General features: G+C 34.5%; 1 long non-coding RNA gene across 1 annotated transcript; it reads right to left on the bottom strand.

Moving 5' to 3' along the window:
• Positions 1 to 4,158: 4,158 nt before the first annotated feature.
• LOC129745859 (uncharacterized) lies at positions 4,159 to 5,220 on the bottom strand. The gene is made up of 3 exons (XR_008737196.1): positions 5,064 to 5,220; positions 4,796 to 5,005; positions 4,159 to 4,623 (listed from the first exon to the last, which is right to left on the bottom strand). It is a non-coding gene; the product is annotated as an uncharacterized LOC129745859 (long non-coding RNA).
• Positions 5,221 to 20,994: the final 15,774 nt, after the last annotated feature.

Raw genomic sequence — 20,994 nt, 5'->3', positions numbered from 1 at the left:
TGCTCAAATACGTTTTTATAATTCCATTCAATTTACTTCAAAACATTTATAAAGATAAACAATTTAAGCTGCTTATTTGTAAAGTAAATTTTCAACACATGAAATTAAAAAAAAAAGTTATAATATAAAAATATTATATTTTTGTATTAATCTATGAACCCCGCCAATATCATATTCGAGGAAAAGGTCGGTCACCATCAGGGGTGCCAAGTGTCCTGACTTTCGAGGACTTGTCATGATTTTCGAGGGACCATTCTGATTTTTCAAACCGCCTCAATTGTTCGGATTACTTAAAAACACTGAATTTTTATACTTTTCAAATATAAATCTGGATTATAAATCAATTAATAATTAAATGCTGAGATCATCAATAAAACCTCCAAAACAAATAGTTTAACCCATTTGACCGATGAAGTTTTTCCGATATCAATCTTTCAAAACTGAAATTTTAGTTTATTTCTTGACCACGCAACTGCACAAAAAAATTTCCCTGAATTCAAAATTTCTCGTTAGTAAAATTTTGAAATACATTCATCGCGAACTGTTAGCAGAAAGAGGAACTACGCCATCGTGAATTAACCCAGAAGAGATACATAATCAGGTGTTTGGATTTATAGGCGTCAATTCGTTGGGTGCGTGCTTTGAAAATTTGGTCTGGTTTTAATCATTTATATCATTATTTTTTAATAATTGTTGGAACACCAAATTATGCTATCATTTTAATATTCTTGGAAATAGAAGATAACAGATTCAATGGTGTCACGGCTTATTATCACATAATTCTGAAGGCCAAATCATGTTATAGTCCCTAGTTAAAAATGTTTGAAAAATAAGGATACATTAACGAACCCTAGTTTTGGTATAAGATATAATCTGTGTAGGAGGTTTATATAGGTAGAAATTCAGTTTTCAAAATAAGCAAACCATACTGATGCCTGTTTGGCCATTGGCTGAAAAATCAACATTAAAAAATGTGCGCACTATGCCGGTAACAAACAAATTTGCTTTTTTTCAGTTAGATTTAATTTTTAACACCTAAATAAATCTGATTTTGCATCACAGAAAATTGAATACCAAATCATGGTATCATTTTGACCTCATTTTTTATATTTTATCATTATGAATGAAACCTTAATGATGTCTTGTTATGTCATCTTGGAAAAAACAAAACCAAATAGTGCCTTCATTTTGGTCTCGATGCCTTATTTAGGTTTTGGTTAGGCATCATCTTTAGGTGTATTGATGCTTCAATGAAACCTAATTTTGCCATCTAGAATAATGAGACACTAAATTATGCTATCATTTTGGCATTGATGCCTCATTTTGGTTACTGTTTGCTATCGATTCAGGCATCAAAGTCTGCTCGGGAGAGGTAATACTTATGTTTTAAAAAATGTTAGACAAAATGAAGTTGAGTTCATTTGCATAAAGATGCTCCAAACGATCCTAAGTATTGTCTAATTATACTTATGGACGTCAGATCTCTCTACAAACTGAAATCCGAATCTTCATCTCAAACGTCAAATTCGTATTGCTGTGCGGGAGCGAAACTTGGTGCTTTTATGCGGTAACGACGCGAAAACTGCAAGTTTTTGTGAATCGCTGCTTGCGGAACATCATCCGCGCTTGGTGGCCTGGCAATTGGATCTAAAATGAGGAACTACATCGTCGGTGTCTGTGAGGAGTTGATTTGTAAGAATGAATTAATCTCAGTGTGTAAATCGACGAACATTCGAACACCCCTCGTTATGTGTCAAAATATATCGAATATTTCTCCCACTGGGCATCCGACTCACACAGGCTCTCGGACCATCTGTCACGTCAGTAAAACCAGTTGAAGGAGTTCGCGTCAGTCGGCGTTTACGCGGTAAGCAGCAGATATGCTCGGTAGATTCTCGAACTAGGCCAGTCGAGCAATCAGAGATTTCCTCATCAAAGGGCGCTAAAGATCGAAAATCGGGAACGTTATTGGAGATGGATTGGGCACACGCTGCGACGAAATAAAAACGAGATTTGCAGAGAGGCGCTTGACTGGGATCCAGATGGGCATCGAAGAAGGGGCAGGCCCAACAGTTCGCGGTGGCGTAGTCTAGCCGCTGAAATCCGCACAGTTGACGAGAACTTCGGCTGGCAGCAAGTGAAGACGCTGGCTCCGGATCGCCAGCAGTGGAGATCTTTTATCTCAGCCCTATGCGTCGGTCAATCGGCGCCATGGGACCCGTATTCGGGTGACGGGTGTATTTCCTTTGAGGCTCCATCACATAAAAAACGTGTGACGCTCTCCCGAGCAGACATTTAGTGCAAAATAATACCTAATTTTGCTATCATGCCTTGAAAGTAAAATGAGGTATCATTTTGCCCGAATAAAGGTGGTACAATGCCAAAATTTGGGTCTCACTTTTTATATATGGATACCTCGATTATACCAAGTGTAGGTTTCATTGAAACCTTAATGATGCCTTGTTCAGCCAACGTTTCCAAACAAGGTTTGAGGGCATAATGATGCCACTATAAGGTATAATTCAATGCCAAAATTTGGCATCGCTATGCCTTCAAAAATTTACCAAACGGATGCCACAACGAGGTATTAAGAAGCTTTTATTGAAAGCAAAATTTGCCATCACTGTGTTATCTTCATATCAAAAACGATACCAAAATTTATTCGGGCAGAATGATACTAAATTTAACATTCAGGGCATGATAGCATAATTCAGTATTATTTTGCCATAACAGTCTAATCGGATTAAGTATGATGAAAATCGTCTCTAATTTTGCAACAAAAAAGGAGTGAATTTATTCACGGTTCATACAAATAGCGAACATTAAAACTACAAAATGTGTATACATTTTGGCGTTTAATAGTTCATCATATGTCTGAACCTTGAATATTATATCCACTATCCACTCTTAATTTGTTGCATAATTTAAGGCGATTTTCATCATATCTCGCTTGAGTTTTCATTACGACGTATGGAACATTTTAAGAATTCACAGAAAATTGCTGAAAAGTCATCAAAACAACCTTAAAATTTGTATCTGACATTTGACATTTGTTATCCAGGCTATAAATTTTGAAAATGGAAAGAAGTTGCGTTGTGATTTTTTTTCCTAATAAAACTCTTCGTTTACATTCTGTTTCCTACGACGTAATGAAAGCTCACGCGAGATATACTCATTCATCTTCAATGCTTGTTTCATTCGGATATAATAATCCGAACGTTGCTATCTGTTTGATTCCGTATTTAGGGAAAATGATGCCAATATTTCGCCAACGTTGCATGATAGCAAAAGTTTTTTTTTTTTAATTTCGCCAATTAATCGCCATTTCTATCTATATAAATTCGCATCAAATCTGAAATCCCATTCAAATACAACAATGTACAAAACAAAATTGCTGGTTCATAAAAAAAAACAAAAAATCCATATGTATATGTCAAACACTTCAAGCAAATTTATTTAAATTCAAGAATTAACTTGACTCGAGCAATGAAATTGCATTATAAACCAACAATAATGATAGTATGAACATAAAAGTGGGTGTTTCTCACTGGTTTTAAACAAAATCTTTTTTAGCCTTCTTTCACGTTCGTATTCTTGAACATTTACAATTATAGGTCATGATTGTGCCACGGATACTACAAACCGATTGTTCATTTCGATGATTGAGATGTAACATTCATAAAAAATGAAAGACGATCAAATTAAGTTACAAGTTGTTTTTAAGTTTGAATTGCTAATTAATTACACAAGAGTCTTTAAGTTTTTATGAATTTATGTAATATAAAGTTTTTTCTACGCAATCACTATGCTTTCATTTTTACGCATTTTTTGAAACTGTTAGACACTATGTTCACATATTTTGTGACATTTATAAAAATTGAATTTAACTAAACTTAACGTTATTCACCTTTTTCGTGTTGGTTACTTACACGCGTAAGTTTTGATGATTTTGTAATCGTGTTGAGGTTGGGTCTTTGAGTAGCATTAATGAGTTTAGGTTGCGATTTTGGTAAAAAGGTATCGATTCTTAAACAGGTGAATAAACTAAATTCGCGTTTGAATTTCAACAGTCTTTGAACTACCAGAAATACTTTTTTTATGACATTCAACAAAAATTTTAAAATCGATACCGATTTGTAAATTGCCATATTTTCATTCCCTAAATACTACTAAATCTTCACTATACAATCCAAATGATCTTTCTCACAACGCCTAAGTGTATACTAACGAAACAGTTATTATCATTCAAACCAAACAATTAATCTTGGCTCTTAAGTGGGCTGGTTCGACGGTTCCCTTATTTCGGCTGCTGCAATGAATAGCAAGTTCTCCATATTGCTTGAGAGATTGTTTATCGTTAACTAGATCCTGCACAGTCCTGTTTCTTTTAAACTTCTGATTATGCTAAATACAGCGAAGCAAATGCAGTTATCTTTAGAGATCAAGTAACATACAATCGTATCCATTGTATCGGCCTGACCAGATAGCTTCCCAAAATATCTGCCACGCTTAGCTCGGTTCAATTCCATGCAAACCAAACGTCTGATGTGCCGCTTAAGAAGGTTTATTTTTGGGACTGACCACATCCGATGATTGTTGTTGACTTCGAATGAAATAGAAAACCTATAACAAATTATAATAATATTATGAAAGTATGTTACGTTGTTCATAGTTTTGTAAAGTAAACTCTGATATATGAGTGGAGGTAAAAGAAACATCAGAGGTTGTTCTCCATATCAGCGCACAGTAATAATTAAAATGTAATTGAAAACAATCAAATTTCAATCATACTGACCTTTAATTTAATTCATACTATGAAACTTTTAACAGGTTACATTCGTTTACTAACTCCTGTCCTGTGTGTCCAATGTGGGCACCAGGTGCGTGACACCTGTTCGATACTATTCTGGAGTGCTGCTTGATAATAATGATGTTAATTTGATGGTCATTCTTGGTAGCATCACCAAAATAAGTTTTCCTGTACTCCAGTTCCCAGCTCTAATTTCTGGAATTAGGAGAAGGCAATTGTCATAATGTAAAAGAAACATCTCTGTTTTACAAACCTTTTAAACTTGTTTCTAAGCGCCTTGTTGAGCTTTGCTGGTGCTGCGTAACCCTTGGGAATTCGGAGGTACGCTCAATCTAGGGAATTTTCGAAGTCAAGTCTTTTCTCTCCGGTACAGTAACAAAGCTTCCGCCTTAGGAGTAACCATTCTGGGACTTCTGATGAAGAACTATTCGAGATGACTTTCATTGCGTAATTTAACACTTTTGCACTGATTTTTTCCAAAATTATCATCGCAATCTACTCGCACTTGTTTATGTTTTGTTTTGCACAAAGCTGGATCAGTGATTTCGGGTATATGCCCAGTGATACTTGTTCGGTCTGAGGCAAAGGTTAAAAAGACCAAAAGCACCATCGTCGTTATTTCCGTGAGTATGTTTGATCGGTTGCGTATTTATCAACTGACTTTTTTTCGCACCCCATTCAGGTTGGGTTTTTTCTCATAGCAACGACCAGCTGCGTTGTCGCAACCCGAACTGATGAAAGCATGCTGTAACAACTGCTGGAATGCTATTTCATGTTTTCAGTTAGCGACTATTGGTGCGATGATAGGTTGATAGATATGATACTGAATGAACTCGAATTGAGGATTAGAAAACTTGGGTGAGGATAGGCTAACAAAATACATTCTTTGTTTGCATGTTGAATTATAAATTAATCAATCAAAAACATCCTTCTGCACTTGATAAAATATGTTTGGTAGAAATTGGCAATGCCGTATTAGAATAAAAACACTATTTTAAACATTATTCCTTAATTTCAATGAGTGATAATTTTTATAAAACTCAAAATCACAACTGCAAACCTGTTATACAAAACATTATAACATCATATTCTCTGGACGAGTACACTCTCGCTGCCTTGAATTCGTTGAAAAATATATGTTAAAATATAGTTTTACAATAATTTTAAGTTTACCACAAATGTTTCAATGATGACACTACAGTATAATAGGAATACAATCAAATTATGTATATGATCAAACTTATTCATATGACTGCAAAAAATATTTCATTTAGCTGTATAAAAGTAATGAGAAAATAATTTTTTTTTCAACTCACAACATATTTTTCCCAGTTATTCAAATAAAATAAAATATCGGTTATCGTTTAGAAAAGAGATTTTAGATTTCTTTTACAAATCGCTCTAAGGAGTTATGAAAAGCGCAGGTCAATTATACGCGTGCGCATAATATAATCTGAACAAAGTGATTCTGAATTCAAATAGAGATTTTTGCTGATTAAAAAAATATACACTAGGATTTTATTTCGGAATTAAGAAAATAAAAGATAAACACTACATTATGCTCTGTCCATAATTATGGACATCTAATTAAAAATAGATTTATGATGACTAGCTAAGCTACCTACTTCATGTACCATATTATTCTAAAATTAGTTTAAAAACTTCGCTTCTGTAAACTTCGTTACTTTAACGATACCTAGTTCTGCTATCCCCGAAAAATCAATTTCCCGAATAATAGTGGTACAATGTCGAAATTTGGGCCTTTAACCAACGTGGTTAAACAAGTTTTGAGGGCAGTCTTCCTTTCAAAAAGGATGGCTAAAAGAAGTACACTCAGAGAAATCCTGGTGTATGAACCAAAAAAATTGATATTGATTGAAAAAATATTCTATTCAAACTCTTTTTTTTATACAATGTATTGTAAATTTGATTCTAAAGAAAAAAATTTGAAACAAAGGATTTATTCTTTGAATTAAAAAAATACTTTGGTTCAAAAAATTTGCTTTAATTTCAAAGATTTCAATTCTTTGAAATAAAGGAAACAGATTAGAGGATTTTTTGATTGTCCCAGAATCAAAGTAACTTTCCTTTGGTTGGCCACTAAACAAAGTAAAATTCCTTTTTCCTAAAAAACTTTTTCGCTGCGTGTACTATTAAGCTTTTTATAATTCAGTAGTTGACATGCCTGTGGTACTCGTGTATGCGAACCGAGAGCAAAATTTTGCTATTAAACCATCTTAATTTGACCAAATTATACCAGATTTTACTAACGAAGCAGGTACCTTAATGATGCCTTATTTTGCAATCACTGACAAATCAACACTCAAAATATGCGCACTGGCATAGTGCAGCTTAGTTGTTGGCTTGATAATGAACAAATTTGCTGTTTGAGTTAAGTTGGATTAAATTTAAAAAAAACCTGAATAAATCTGTTTTTACATCACAAGAAATTGAATGCCAATTAATGCTATCATTTTGATCTCACTTTTCCGCTCTATCGTAATAAATAAAACCTGAACGATGCCTCGTTTTGCTATCTTTGAAAAATCAAAACCTTATTTAGGTTTTGATTTGGCATCATATTTTGACATAATGATGCTTGAATGAAACCTAATTTTGCCATCGAGAAAAATGCGATACTAAATTATGCTATCAATTAGGCATTGATAGCTCAGTTTGGTTACTGTTTGCTATCGATTCAGGCATCAAAGTCTACTCGGGCCTTACTCATGTTAGCCGCTCAGTTTAGCCACACGTTGCAAAGCTGGAAGCTCTCCTTCTTTATTTTGTCGTTCCGAGAATTTGTTTAGGCCCGGCAAGTAAAACTTCCAAAATGAGCGTGGCGACGAACGTGTTAATAAAAATATTATCAAGACTTCACTACTCTAACATATCATAATTTTTGCCATATTTTGCTCAAACGCTGCCCTTGTCTGAGCTGAGTGTCCGGATACTGTGTGCAAACGTAGGACAGAACGGCTATGATGGCCTCGGAAGAACTGGCTGCCAATGAAATTTCCGGTACTGAAAGCTACCAACGAACGGTTTCCATAGGCTTGAGGAATATCCGGCCTCCCCGGCCGAGCCCAGTTGGACCGATCACTGAATTTTTGGGTAAAATCACAAAAAGTCAGAACCTTGTTACAGAATATTTGCCCTACGGTGTGGAGTGGGAAAAATAGTGGGGGTTCCATATAAGTTTTGTTGTATAGCTTAAGAATTTTTCAATTTTGGGATAAATAAACCCAAAAGGTTTGAAATAATAAAAAAAAATTTCATTCTATGCAATGAAATTTAATTTGGAGTGTATTTAGCAACGAAAAATGGGTATAGTTAATAAAAACCCTAACTCCTTCCAGCTGTAAGTGACAAGAAAGGGAAAAAGGCCCCCATGCAAGTTTATTTCATGACCATACGTATCAAGCAAAAGGGATCATTTCTTATAAAAGAGGTTATTGTTGTTTTAGACGGAGTCTGGAGAAAAGCGACGAGTTTTAATTCATATTTTATTTTGCATATCTTGAAAGTTTACTAGACAAATGGAGCGATTGCGATGGTATTCTGATACTAAAAATGTTTCTATTGTAGTTCACGGGCTCTTGACGCTTTGGAAGTGGATTTTTTTTGAATAATTTAAAAATCCATGAAGCTTATGAAAAATAGTGAAATTTCAGATTTTTAAAACAAAACTGAGATAAAGTTTCAAGAAATAAGACTAAATTATCCGTGTCATGCAATTCGAGATTTCAGTTGATCTTATTTTGTAGCTGTTGCTTCTGAATTATGTTGAAATTCGATTAATAATGATGCCCACAAAAATTGTAAATTAAATTGTTTTCAAAAATTTTTGTATTTGTATTTTTGTATTTAAATTATTTTTGACAGTTGGTCAGCTAATTGTCATATAAATGGCCCGCTATATATGTTTTTCTGTGATTTAAACTTTGTGGAATATTACAAATATTCCTAAAATGTGCACATGCAAAAAAAAGTCGAATTTATTCATACAATTTCTGTCTTGTTGAAATCTTGAAACCAATCATTATTCAGTTTTTGAGTTCGGTCACCCTATCCAAAACATTCCGAGTAGACTGTATCAATGTAGGTACATTTCCACTGATAGTAACGGGTCCCTTTCCGGGTTTAATCCGTTTCAGAGGGTGCTTCCGGGAGAAAATATTTTTCTTTCTTCGCCGAGTGGTGGAATCAGTGAGTGAATGCGACAGCAATAAAAGGGCCAACAATAGTACAGTATCCTAGTAGCTATAGACTTAGGGCTAGGCATGTCGGCAGCTTCTTCCATCTTTCGCATGGGGCCAGAGGAAAAAGTACGAATCGAACAACGAATCGGCTTCGGAGCCGGAAAAGTGGATAATTGGTGATTGCAGCGAGTTTTGTGATTACGACTTTTTTTCTTCTCCTTTGTCCCTTTCCCTGAACCGCAGCTATATCAACGGCCATCTGGCGTCGTCGGTTGAAAGTTGTGCCGAAAGCCCCTGAAACGGCCCGAGACATTCGCTTGTAATCAACCCAATTGGACACAATTTGTCGACAGATAGGATGTGGATGAATGGACGAATTGGCCAACCAAAAGTATAGTCGGACTTTACGAGCGATAAACATAAAAATGCAGAGGTGACGAATCGGACGCCACCGCTGCCGTGCCGTTTTTCCGTTCCAGTTTCCCGTTCCGGAAAAGGGCGTCGGTCGATACTTCTGGGGTTGTAATTTGTTTTATTTACGGAGATGTGTACAGCATAGTTTTTACTTTTTTCGAATTCAGCGATTTTGTGCGGAATTTATGCCGGTTGAATTGGGTTATTTGTTTCGATTTAAGCATATTTATTGGCAGCATATCTAACGGCACAATACACCGATTTTTATTGATATTGAAAGAAAAAAGATTTAATGAGTGTCGTTAATTTGAATCGAAATTGATTTTATTTTTCGTTCGTAATTTTAATCCAAATGATATATATTTTACCATGAATTGTTCAACAAGAGATAGGAATTCCATTACCATTTTTTTCATTCACCAGTGAAAAATATTGAAGCGAATTGCTTATAACGCTATTGTTTTCATGTAAATGTCGTACCGCACTTTAAATTGTTCATACTAAAAATTTATAAACCTTCATAGGATAGTTTCAAAGAATTAATAAAATCAATCGTCATTATTTTATTATAAGGAGTGTATTCGAATAAAATGTAACAATTTGTTTCGTTAATAACTTTTGTATGAATGAATGAAAATTGATGAAATTTTCAGTGCAGCTACCTAGTAATGTAATGTTTACATGCGCAAATTTATGTGGCGTTCTGTCAAGTAATTTTTGAGATAGCGTCCAATATAGAAGTTCATTGACTTTAATTTTTTGACGCCTCGTGCACCGTCTTTAATGCATACTTTAAACCACCTTTTTCCCAAATAAAAGTTTTTTTTATTGTTTTTACTGTTTCCTGAAGCTTGACTTTTGAAACTACTCATAACTTTCAATTTGATTGAGGTTATGACAATTTTGACAGATGGTACTCCTTCGATACAAAAACAACATATTTGACTTTTCATAGCTTCACCTCTGTTTTCGAGTAATTACAGATCCAACCAAAAAACAGTTTCAACTTTGGAGGATCTATGGAAGTGTTATTCAGGGAAAAAGGTCGCATTTGAAGGCAACTTTCTTGGTATATTTAGGTATTCATGGTGTCAATAGTTACATAGGCATAACATTTTTCAATTTATTCTCTTTGTTCATCTCCGGAACATCTAGGCGAGACCTGCCAACGAATAGTTTCAACTGGAGGCCTCCCAGATGACCGCTAGAGAGTTCGTTTTGCTGTGCATTACGAAATTTTACAGAATATCTCCCCACAAGCAGTCCAAATATTTTGTGCACGATTTGACAACCGTATTTTGTTTATTTTTACGGCGTGGATCCTGCTTAAACAATTTATTCAATGACCTTCTGTATTGAACGATATCTCAAAAACCGCTTGATAGAACGTCACAAAAATTTGCACATGTAAACATGTAACGGCCCGTAGTAGGCAAAGTGGTAATATCCGTAGTATCTCCAATGCATAATTTAAACATGTATCATGTCAGTCTTATTGGGAGTGGATCTTTGTGTGCTGAAATTTCGGTAAAATGGAAATTCCACCCATAAGGACTACTGAATGACTTATCGTTATTCTGACAGTCATCATGAATTACCAAAATAGCTTTCCTATGGAAGGATGGAAAATGGAGTTTTCTTGGAGACCAAAAAAGAAAACGAGAAGCCTTAGCATTTTGATCTTCAAGTGGTCGGTTTTTGAGAATCAAGCTGCAGATAAAGTAAATCTTAGTAAGGCGGTTATTACACCTACTGCCTCCAAGTATTTTCCCCCGTAAATTCGCCCTAATAGTACGTGACGCCCAAGTTTGAATTGATCCTACGACGATCTCGGAAGTTATCGGCCTGGCTATACGGTTTGGCATCCAACCCCAATCGGGAAAGTTCTCTGGCGGTAGCTTGTGTGCAAGCAAAAGGACGATTTTATCGGTAAGTTTGCATTTTAGTACCTTTGTGAACCTCTTTTTAAGCATTGTGTTTGGTCATTTTATGCTGCGTAGAACTACGGATATTGCTACGGCGACAAAGTTCGTGAACCTACACAAACTTCCCTCATTTCGCCAACACCATTTTGTTTAGTCTTCTTTGGAAGCCCACCCCTGGGAAGAAAGTCCGGGTTTTAAGAGACTTCAGCACATCAACTTTTTTAGTTGTTGGTGCTTCAGTGCTGTTAAGTTGAGTTACGCAATTTTGCTAATAAAATTTTCACTTTCCTTTAGCACGAAGTGGGATTCAGTCCTGATTAAAATCAGTGGCTGTTGGTTTTTGAGAGTTGTGTCGTCTTGTTTCAGCTTCGACTTCCGAAGGAAATCGAGACAGTACAAACATTTCACTAGTAACTAGGTAGCTTAACTGGAAATTTAATCGATTTTCATTCATGCATGCAGAAGTTTCTAACAAAACAAAGTGTAGCCCAATAAATTTGATAAAAATGTCAGCCGTTCGTAGTTAGTTAATTTTATGAGATAAAAAGTTTTCAGGATTTCGAAATAAAGTTGGTTTGCTGTTGTGTGCTTACACTATTGTTCCGGCTTGTGTTACTTTTTCTAATCATTCCATGGAAAGTAAGTTTAACATAAAATAGATTGAAGCCGTTGAGCAAATCTTTATTCATCCGAAATTTGAATTAGAAATTTGACGTGAACGTGAAAGTGATCAAGGAAAATTTTTTGGATCACTCAAATACTTTGCAAAGGCATAATTCTTATGAGATGAGGTTAAAGATGTTTTCCAGTATTCCTGTTAGCCAAGCAACCAAAAGTTGCGTTTTTACTTAAAGCTGGAACTCCGAAGAGAATTTTTCGAATTTTTCCTTATCAATGTCAAGATATTCGAATAAATTTTTGATGATGAGAATTTTTGATATTATTAATTAAATGTACTGAAAGTCCTTTAAACGAAATAAGGTACAATCTATTTACCAACCCATTTCAGGCCCGTGCGAAGGACCCGTCCATGGGGGGGGTTTTCTGAAATCAAATTTAGCCGAAAATAATAGCAATAGCAAAAATACACAAATAATAAGTAAATTCATTTCTAAACCATTTTCTTACTTATAATTTTCAAACAAACTTAAAACTTTATAAATTATACTAAAAAAATAAATCAACTTTATCAAAGCGGATAAAAATAAATGTTCCCAACCAATTCTTTTTCCGGTAAGTCATTAATAAATCAATCAAAATGATGTTCCTTATTCTGGACTAGAAATTCGCTTGAATATAAATTCTAAGCAGCCTAGCTGCCAAATTTGAAATCAATATTCTGAAACACCAGAAAAAGAATGCAAATCAAAGTTTTCAATAAAGCTTCGGACATAAGAATTATTGCACAGATAAAGGATTTATAAAATATAAAACCAGATTATTGAAAAATGTTGTTATTTATTATTCATCTTTTTTTACATTTCTTCTCTTCATTTTCAATGGAAGGATTGATTAAAAATCCACTGTAGTATCCTGAATTTTAAAAAAAATTATTACTTTTTACAATGAGAATATGACTTCTCGATTAGGAAAAAAAACATTTCGAACTTCAATAGCTGATAACTGAATTTTATTTGATAAAAAGAAGAAATAATTTAATTTTTTTCAAGATTGCCAGTGATCAAAGTCAAAGATAAAATCCTTTTCTATATCAAAATTCGTCCAGTAATTTAAATAAAAGGCAAACAAGTACTTAAGTTCATAATAATAACTTTATACATATATTTATAATACAACATGTTCAGTTATACTGACAAATTACAGATTGGGAAATTGACAATAAGAAACTGATAAAAAAATTAATGGATTCCAAGTTTTGTTGTAAATCTTTAAAGCACAAAGATAATACAAATTTAGTGAAAATTGTGCATTAAAATTTAACTTTAAAGTTGCTACGTCGAATCAAATCAATTGTAGATAAGATAAATTAAAAATCATGATCGATTATAAAAATATTATTGAATATAATGAAAACTAGACAAACTTTAAGAAAATTTAAATCGAAGGTTTTTAAGTTTAAAATTTCAAGATCTAAATATTTTGTCGCTATCAATTGGAAAATTGGGACCTGAAAAGGACAGAAAGTGGACACTTTGTTTTTGTTTTTAAAAATGTAATTTCAAAGCCAGAAGATTATGTTTTCAAAACACAAAAATTAAGATTTGAAAAACTAAGAAAAACTTAGGAAAAATATTTCGTAAATTTAAAATAGGTTTACTTTAAAATTCGTTATTTTTTTTTTGAAAATTAGAATTCAATTTGGTTTAAAACATCATTAAAAATGTGGAAAAGTACATAAATTGAAAACCTCAGAACTTTTCCGCAGAATTCAAAATAACTTGAAATGTTGAGGAAAGTTCCAAAATTGATTTATACCTTTATTTTAAGATCTCTTGCTTTTGATTTAAAGTATTGTCAAAATGATGCAGAAATTTCTAGAATGATTTGGAAATATTTGCAAAAGATTTTCAAAAAAAGCAAAAGCTTATAGTAAAACTGCATCTTATTAGTCAAAATTAGCTTTCAAATTCATTGCACCTCGAAGGATGTTAAATTCATGGCCTTGTGTATGTTATCAAACATTTTTGAATGTGATGTTGAGCACTTAGAAGAACAAAAAAACAAAAAATTAAATTGAGACAAAAATTGGTTACTTGAAGAATATTTCATATCAGCAAAAATTTTTGTTAATCAAAATTTTTAGTAAAAAAAAAATAGAGAATAGATACAAGGTTTTAGATTTTAATTTTCTAATTCTGATGACCATCGTGAGTTATGATGCATGGCTTCCAGCTTGTTGATGCATAAAATTAGTATTCGATGAATTAATTTTGAATAAAATTTTTTTCAAGTTCTGAATTTGTTTGATTATAATTCTGTATAAAAACCCATTCTATAGACGAGGTAGCGTTTTTGTATGTCAAGTGTAGAGTTTCAATGCTAAAGGTTGATTGAATTTCCATTCTAAATTTACGATTATCAATTCGTGTATCAATATGTATGTAATGTCGTGAAATAAAATTTCTCAAGCCTAGGGTGAATAAAGACATATTTCCGCCGGAGGCGAGAATTTTTTTTTTACTTTCTTGTTAACACTTATTCAGCACCTTTTAAAATCAAGTAATTTCTCTTTACTTTTTCAAAAATTTTACTTGGAAAAATCTTCATGGGGGGGGTTAAACCCCTAAAACCCCCCCCGTTCGCACGGCCTTGACCCATTTGATCATCTCAAATGACATTAAATTCAAATACTAACTATTGCAGTGGCAACAAACTATTGCGGGATTGGTCGAGAGGCTGGTGAGTTTCATTGCAACCTAGAGACCAGCGGTTCAATTCTCCAGGCGTAAGTAGCTTTTGTAATCAAGACAACATACCCAAGTAACACACAAAAATCGGAACGGTTTTATAATTTTTATAAGTTATTTTATAAAGGTTTTGTAATATCTAATTTGTTATAAAACGAATTTATTTTAGATATTTTCAAAACAAGCCGTCTAGACAGCTTATAGTGTATTTTGAAACTAAATGATAAAACAGTAATAAACTTGTTTTATTAATTCCCTGTTATTGATTTTTAGCACTTTTTAAAACTTTAAAGAACTTTCCATTCGTTCAGACTAGGAGAGGGCTCAAAACTACTTCAAATAAATCGATTGAAGTTTATAAAAGCCCTTTCAAGAAATTATTCAGTGTTTTTGTTCTTATATGGGCGGTGCGAGTCGTTTTGGTTTTTTAAAAGCAGATGAATTGATTTTTGTTCAGTTAACATCAGGTTTTCATTACAAAATGTCTTCCAAGTGGTCAAAAATTAAAGGTAGTGGATATTTTAAGAGAAATGTTCGACAAAACTATCTCCGAATAATACAGGGACGTGTTGAAAAAACTCTTTCTTCACAGGAGACAATAAATCATATTTTAGAAGATGTCAATATTCCTGATGTTCCTGTAGCAACCTCCGATGCAGTTATTTCCGAATCACAAAGCGTTCAAAGTTCGACACAACAAACGGCAAACAACGAATATTTACCGCCTACATTATCCGATTGCGAAAAAGTTGAAATTTTCACGGACAAACTAAGGACATGGGCAATAACATGCAATATAAGCCATCAGGCGGTTAAGGATCTATTGTTGATTTTAAATACAACGTTGAATATTCGAGTTCCGAAGGATCCAAGAACTTTACTAAACACGAGCAGAAATGTTGTTCTGGATAGAATGGGAGATGGTCAATACTGGCATTATGGCTTCCTGAAATGTATAGAGGATATTTCTCAAATTATCGAAAATTCCATGACACTTTCCGTAAAGTTCAACATCGACGCACTTCCGATTTACCGAAACTCTTCGGAAAATTTTTGGCCTATACAATTCAACATTAAGGAGTTCCCTCAACTTAAACCTATGGTAATGGCTATATATTCCGGAAAAAGAAAACCTCCCAGCATAAGTATTTTCCTTCAAAAGTTCACGGAAGAAATGGATACGTTTACCAAGAATGGTTTCTTGATAAATGGCCACGATATTAAAGTTAAAATTCTAGGCTTCATTTGCGACTCTCCAGCTCGGGCGTTTATCAAAGGTTTGCTTGAAAAAATACGGTAGCATATGCCTCTTCATTAATTTTTTATTTTTTTAGGAACAGCGAATTTTAATGCTCAGAATGGATGTTTGAAGTGCACCACGGAAGGTGACTATTCTTATATATCAAACACCAATTGTTTCCCTCAAATAAACGCATCCAAACGCACCGATGATGGCTTTCGCGCAAATCGATACGGCACACATCACAGAGTACATTCACCGTTATTGAAACTACCATTAGATATGATAGCTGATTTCCCTGTCGCAGATTCCCTACATTTGATCGACTTAGGAATAATGAAAAAAATCTTGATAGGATGGCGAGATGGGAAATTGGGCAGCTACCGAGGAAAGTGGTCTGGTCAAAATATACCGGATATTTCGAAATTATTATTAGAATACAAGTTACCAAATGAGATGCACAGGGCTATAAGGGGAATAGATTGTGTTGGATTCTGGAAAGAATTAGAATTTCGAAATTTTTTATATTACCTTCCAATTATTGTCCTTAAACCATTTTTGAAGAAAGAAGTCTATGAGCACTTTTTGATATTTTTTTGTGCAATAGTTATATGTTCATGTGATTCGTAAAATTTTCTTCTCGATTTAGCTCATTCGTTACTTACTCGTTACTCGATTCGTTGAGGACTTCATAAAAATCTACGGAAAAGATTATGTTTCTAGTAACGTTCATAACCTTTTACACGTAGTGGATGATGTGAAGAAGTTTGGAAAACTGTCAGATTTTAGCGCATATTGCTTTGAAAATAAACTAGGAGAAATAAAAAACATCATTCGAACAGGTAATAAACCTTTAGCTCAAATAGCCAAACGGATGAGTGAGTCTAATAAGATAATAAATAGCAAAAATCAAACATATTCAAAAACATTCCCAGAGCTCAAACGACAGATATCGAAAGAGAGTTATGTTAATTTGACTAATGATTCTTCTAATGTTGAAGTATTTTCGAAAATAGAGTTTGAAAATTTCAGTTTATCTAATGATTCGGCCAATAAATGGTTTTTGGCAAAAACAGGAGAAATTGTGGGATTTAATTATTGTGTAGATGACAATGAGAACATTCATTTGTACGGCGAATCATTAGTTTCTAAAAAAAAATTCTTTGATAAACCTTTCCGATCATCGTACATTAATACAGTGAGCGAACTAAGAATAGCACCACTATGTGTTTTGCTTGTTAAAATATCAATGCTTGAAAAATAAGAAAATTTTCTTCCTCAGTTTGTTCTGCATTGCTTAACGGATAAATCAAGCATGAGTTTACTTTTTTTGGACGTAGCAATTGGCGTTGAGGACCAAAAATGTGAAAAAAGGGTGCGAAATAAGAATAGCACCACTTGAGTTTTTCAACAAAAACAAGATTATTTTTCAAAATTTACTGTGTAAAAGTGAATAATAAAGCTTCTACGAATTATTTGAATAGAAAACTGCATTTTAAGAAGTTTTCCAGAATTCCAAAGGTTTTCAAAGGTTTTAAAAGGGGGTTTTAAGAGATGCTCCTCTTGCGTCAAGGAATTTGATGTTTGAGCTGTAATTCTTTATCAAACTACTTGATTTCTTCATAAAAATGACGTGAAATGATGAAACAAACATTCGGGATTAATTTTGAATCAGTAAAAAATAGGTTGGAAATCGAAATTTTTGATTTTGTTCAGTAAACCACACTTTTTCCAGTTTCAAGTCGTAGATGGCAGCACTATCTTGCAGTTAAAACCAAACTTAGTCTCAATCTTGATTCTCCAGGTTTATTTAGGCCCATATTCATCATTTTGAGGTATTTTCCCATTACAATTTTGTGGAAAGTCACTCTGCAAAAAGCTTTTCCGGATTTGCAAAAGAATCACCAGCTCAAAAATAAACAACCGCCAAAATTCCTGCTCCTCTCAATTTCCGATTCAATTACAAATCATTCTAATAATACTGCTAGCCGTCTGGTCTATCAAGCTCCATCGCAAAGTATAACTTTATTCTGATAATCGGTCACAAGAATTCACTTTTAGTGACCTTGATGCAATTCTATTTTTTTGGGATTTAGTTATCTTAGAATTTTCAAAGCGTTTACACGGTACATGTATTTATTTCTTGACCAAAATCATCCAGCACTCCCTAATTAATCCCGGATATTCGAAAATGGTCATGAATTTGGTTAAATGCCAAGATAGTGCTGCCATCTATGACTTAAAACTAGAGAAATAGTGTTTGACTATTAATAAATATTAATATTTTTGAATTCCAACCTGCTTTTTGGATTCAAACTCAGCCTCAAATCTATGTTTCATCATTTTCCTTCATACTTATGAATGTTAATGAAAAAATCAAGTAGTTTGATAAAGAATTACAGCTCAAACATCAAATTCCTTAACGCTAGAGGAGCATCTCTTAAAACCTCCTTTTAATACCTTTGAAAACCTTTGGAATTCTGGAAAACTTCTTAAAATGCAGTTTTCTATTCAAATAATTCGTAGAAGCTTTATTATTCACTTTTACACAGTAAATTTTGAAAAATAATCTTGTTTTTGTTGAAAAACTCAAGTGGTGCTATTCTTATTTCGCACCCTTTTTCCACGTTTTTGGTCCTCAACGCCAATTACTACGTCCAAAAAAAGTAAACTTATGCTTGATTTATCCGTTAAGCAATGCAGAACAAACTGTGGAAGAAAATTTTCGTATTTTTCAAGCTATGATATTTTAACAAGCAAAACACATAGTGGTGCTATTCTTAGTTCGCTCACTGTATATACTCGAGCGATGGAAAACTAAATGCTCCCAGAAGATTTGAAATACAAGATATCAAATGTAAATTGGTAGGGATCAAAACAGCAGACAAAAAAGAAATAGTTTTCTTACCTTTGATTCACATGATGTAATATTTCTTATATTTATTTATTTACATAGTATTCCGTCTCACGACATAACTTGACGAACATAATTCCTAAAATTCACTCGGTTCATAGCAACCGTTCTCCAATTTCTCGGGCACCCCACGTTCGCCAGATCACGCTCCACTTGGTCTAACCACCTCGCTCGTTGCGCCCCCGCTCGTCTTGTTCCTACCGGATTCGTAGCGAACACCTGTTTTGCAGGACAGTCGTCCGGCATTCTCGCAACATGTCCCGCCCAGCGTATCCGGCCAGCCTTCACCACCTTCTGGATACTGGGTTCGCCGTAGAGTCGCGCGAGCTCGTGGTTCATCCTTCGCCTCCACACTCCGTTCTCCTGTACGCCGCCAAAGATGGTTCTTAACACTCGTCGCTCGAATACTCCGAGTGTACGCAGGTCCTCCTCGAGCAATATCCATGTCTCGTGCCCGTAGAGAACAACCGGTCTAATGAGCGTCATATACAGGTTACACTTCGTGCGAGGGCTAAGTCTTCTCGACCGCAGTTGCTTGTGGAGTCCATAGTAGGCACGACTTCCGCTGATAATTCGCCTCCGGATCTCACGGCTGGTGTCATTGTCTGCGGTCACCAGTGAGCCGAGATAGACAAAGTCTTCGACTATCTCCAGCTCGTCGCCGTCGATCGTGACCTTGTTATTACTGGACAAGCGGGTTCGGTCGGTCTCGGATCCGCAGGCCAGCATGTACTTCGTCTTGGACGTATTAATCATCAACCCAATCCTTCCTGCTTCGCGTTTCAGTTTGCGGTAGATCTCCTCCACCGCCGCAGATGATCTGCCGACTATATCAATGTCATCGGCAAAGCAGATAAGTTGACTGGATCTGTTGAAAATCGTGCCCCGCATTTCGCCCACCGCTCGTCGAATAACACCTTCTAGCGCCACGTTGAACATCATGCAGGATAGACCATCACCTTGTCGAAGCCCCCTGCGCGATTCGAATGAACTCGACAATTCACCCGAAATCCGCACACAGCACTGCGTTCCATCCATCGTCGCCTTGATCAGTCTGATCAGCTTCCCGGAAAAGCCGTTCTCGTCCATAATTTTCCATAGCTCGTTATGGATAACGATATAATATTTCTTATAGTTCACACAAATTATTCTTGAAACAGCTGCCAGTTCACAATTAAATAAACATTCTATATTTTTAAGTTCGTCATTATAGCATAGCCACTCACACGATTTACGAAGCAAAAAATGTTAAAGATAATTATTAAACCTATTCTGCAAAAAATCAAGTTTGTCACAATAAACTTTTTCTTCTTTTTCTTTGTTTAAGCATTCTTGCCATATTACCAAAATATGTCATTTCAACCTGGTTTCCAGAAGAGTAGATTTCGTAGTTATTGCACATGGGGTGTTTTGTTTTAAAATAAGACTATTTTCTTTAAAAACTTTACATTTCATTTTTTTTATTGAAATATTAAGAAGGAATCAAAAGCACATAGACCATAACATGCATTCGAGCTACGATTTTGTTTTTCAATTTTTATGCTTCTCTAATTTTTTTTCTGAGCGACTGGCATCCTGTCTCTAAAATGATGGGCAATGGCGAATTAATGATCGTTTTCAAACCAATCATTAGGTAAAATGTGAGAACAGTGTTAATTAAATTCGAATAGTAGGAGTGTTCAATAAAACTTAGAGAAAGTTCACTGGTGTTTGGAATAAGTGGTAGAAATTTGGACATTTTGAAAATTTTACCATGCAAAAATGTTCTCAAGATGTTTGGGCGTTGTTTTTTTACAGCACTGTTTCTATGTCAGCCGTATGTGATAGAAATATTGCTATTTTTGCATCAAAGCATGTTAAAAAACTTGAAAGCCACAGATCTTAAAAAGGTTGTCGCATGGCAAAATTTTCAAAATGTGCAAGTGACAAAATTTCTACCACTTTTTCCCAACACCAGTGAACTTGCTCTTAGAAGACATAAAATGATGTAGATGTGATCAAATCAGTATCGGTTTTAAGCAAAGGTCAAATGCACAAACGTCGTTGGTTCCAGCAAGTTTGTCAGCTCCACAAGCTTGTAGCAAAAATGAATATTATTTTGTTTTCTTCATCTCATACACA

This window comes from Uranotaenia lowii, chromosome 1 (genome assembly GCF_029784155.1).
Source record: "Uranotaenia lowii strain MFRU-FL chromosome 1, ASM2978415v1, whole genome shotgun sequence".
NCBI classification, from domain to species: Eukaryota; Metazoa; Arthropoda; class Insecta; order Diptera; family Culicidae; genus Uranotaenia; species Uranotaenia lowii.
The sequence above is the reverse complement of the archived record's forward strand: the minus strand, read 5'-3'. Positions and strand labels throughout refer to the sequence as shown.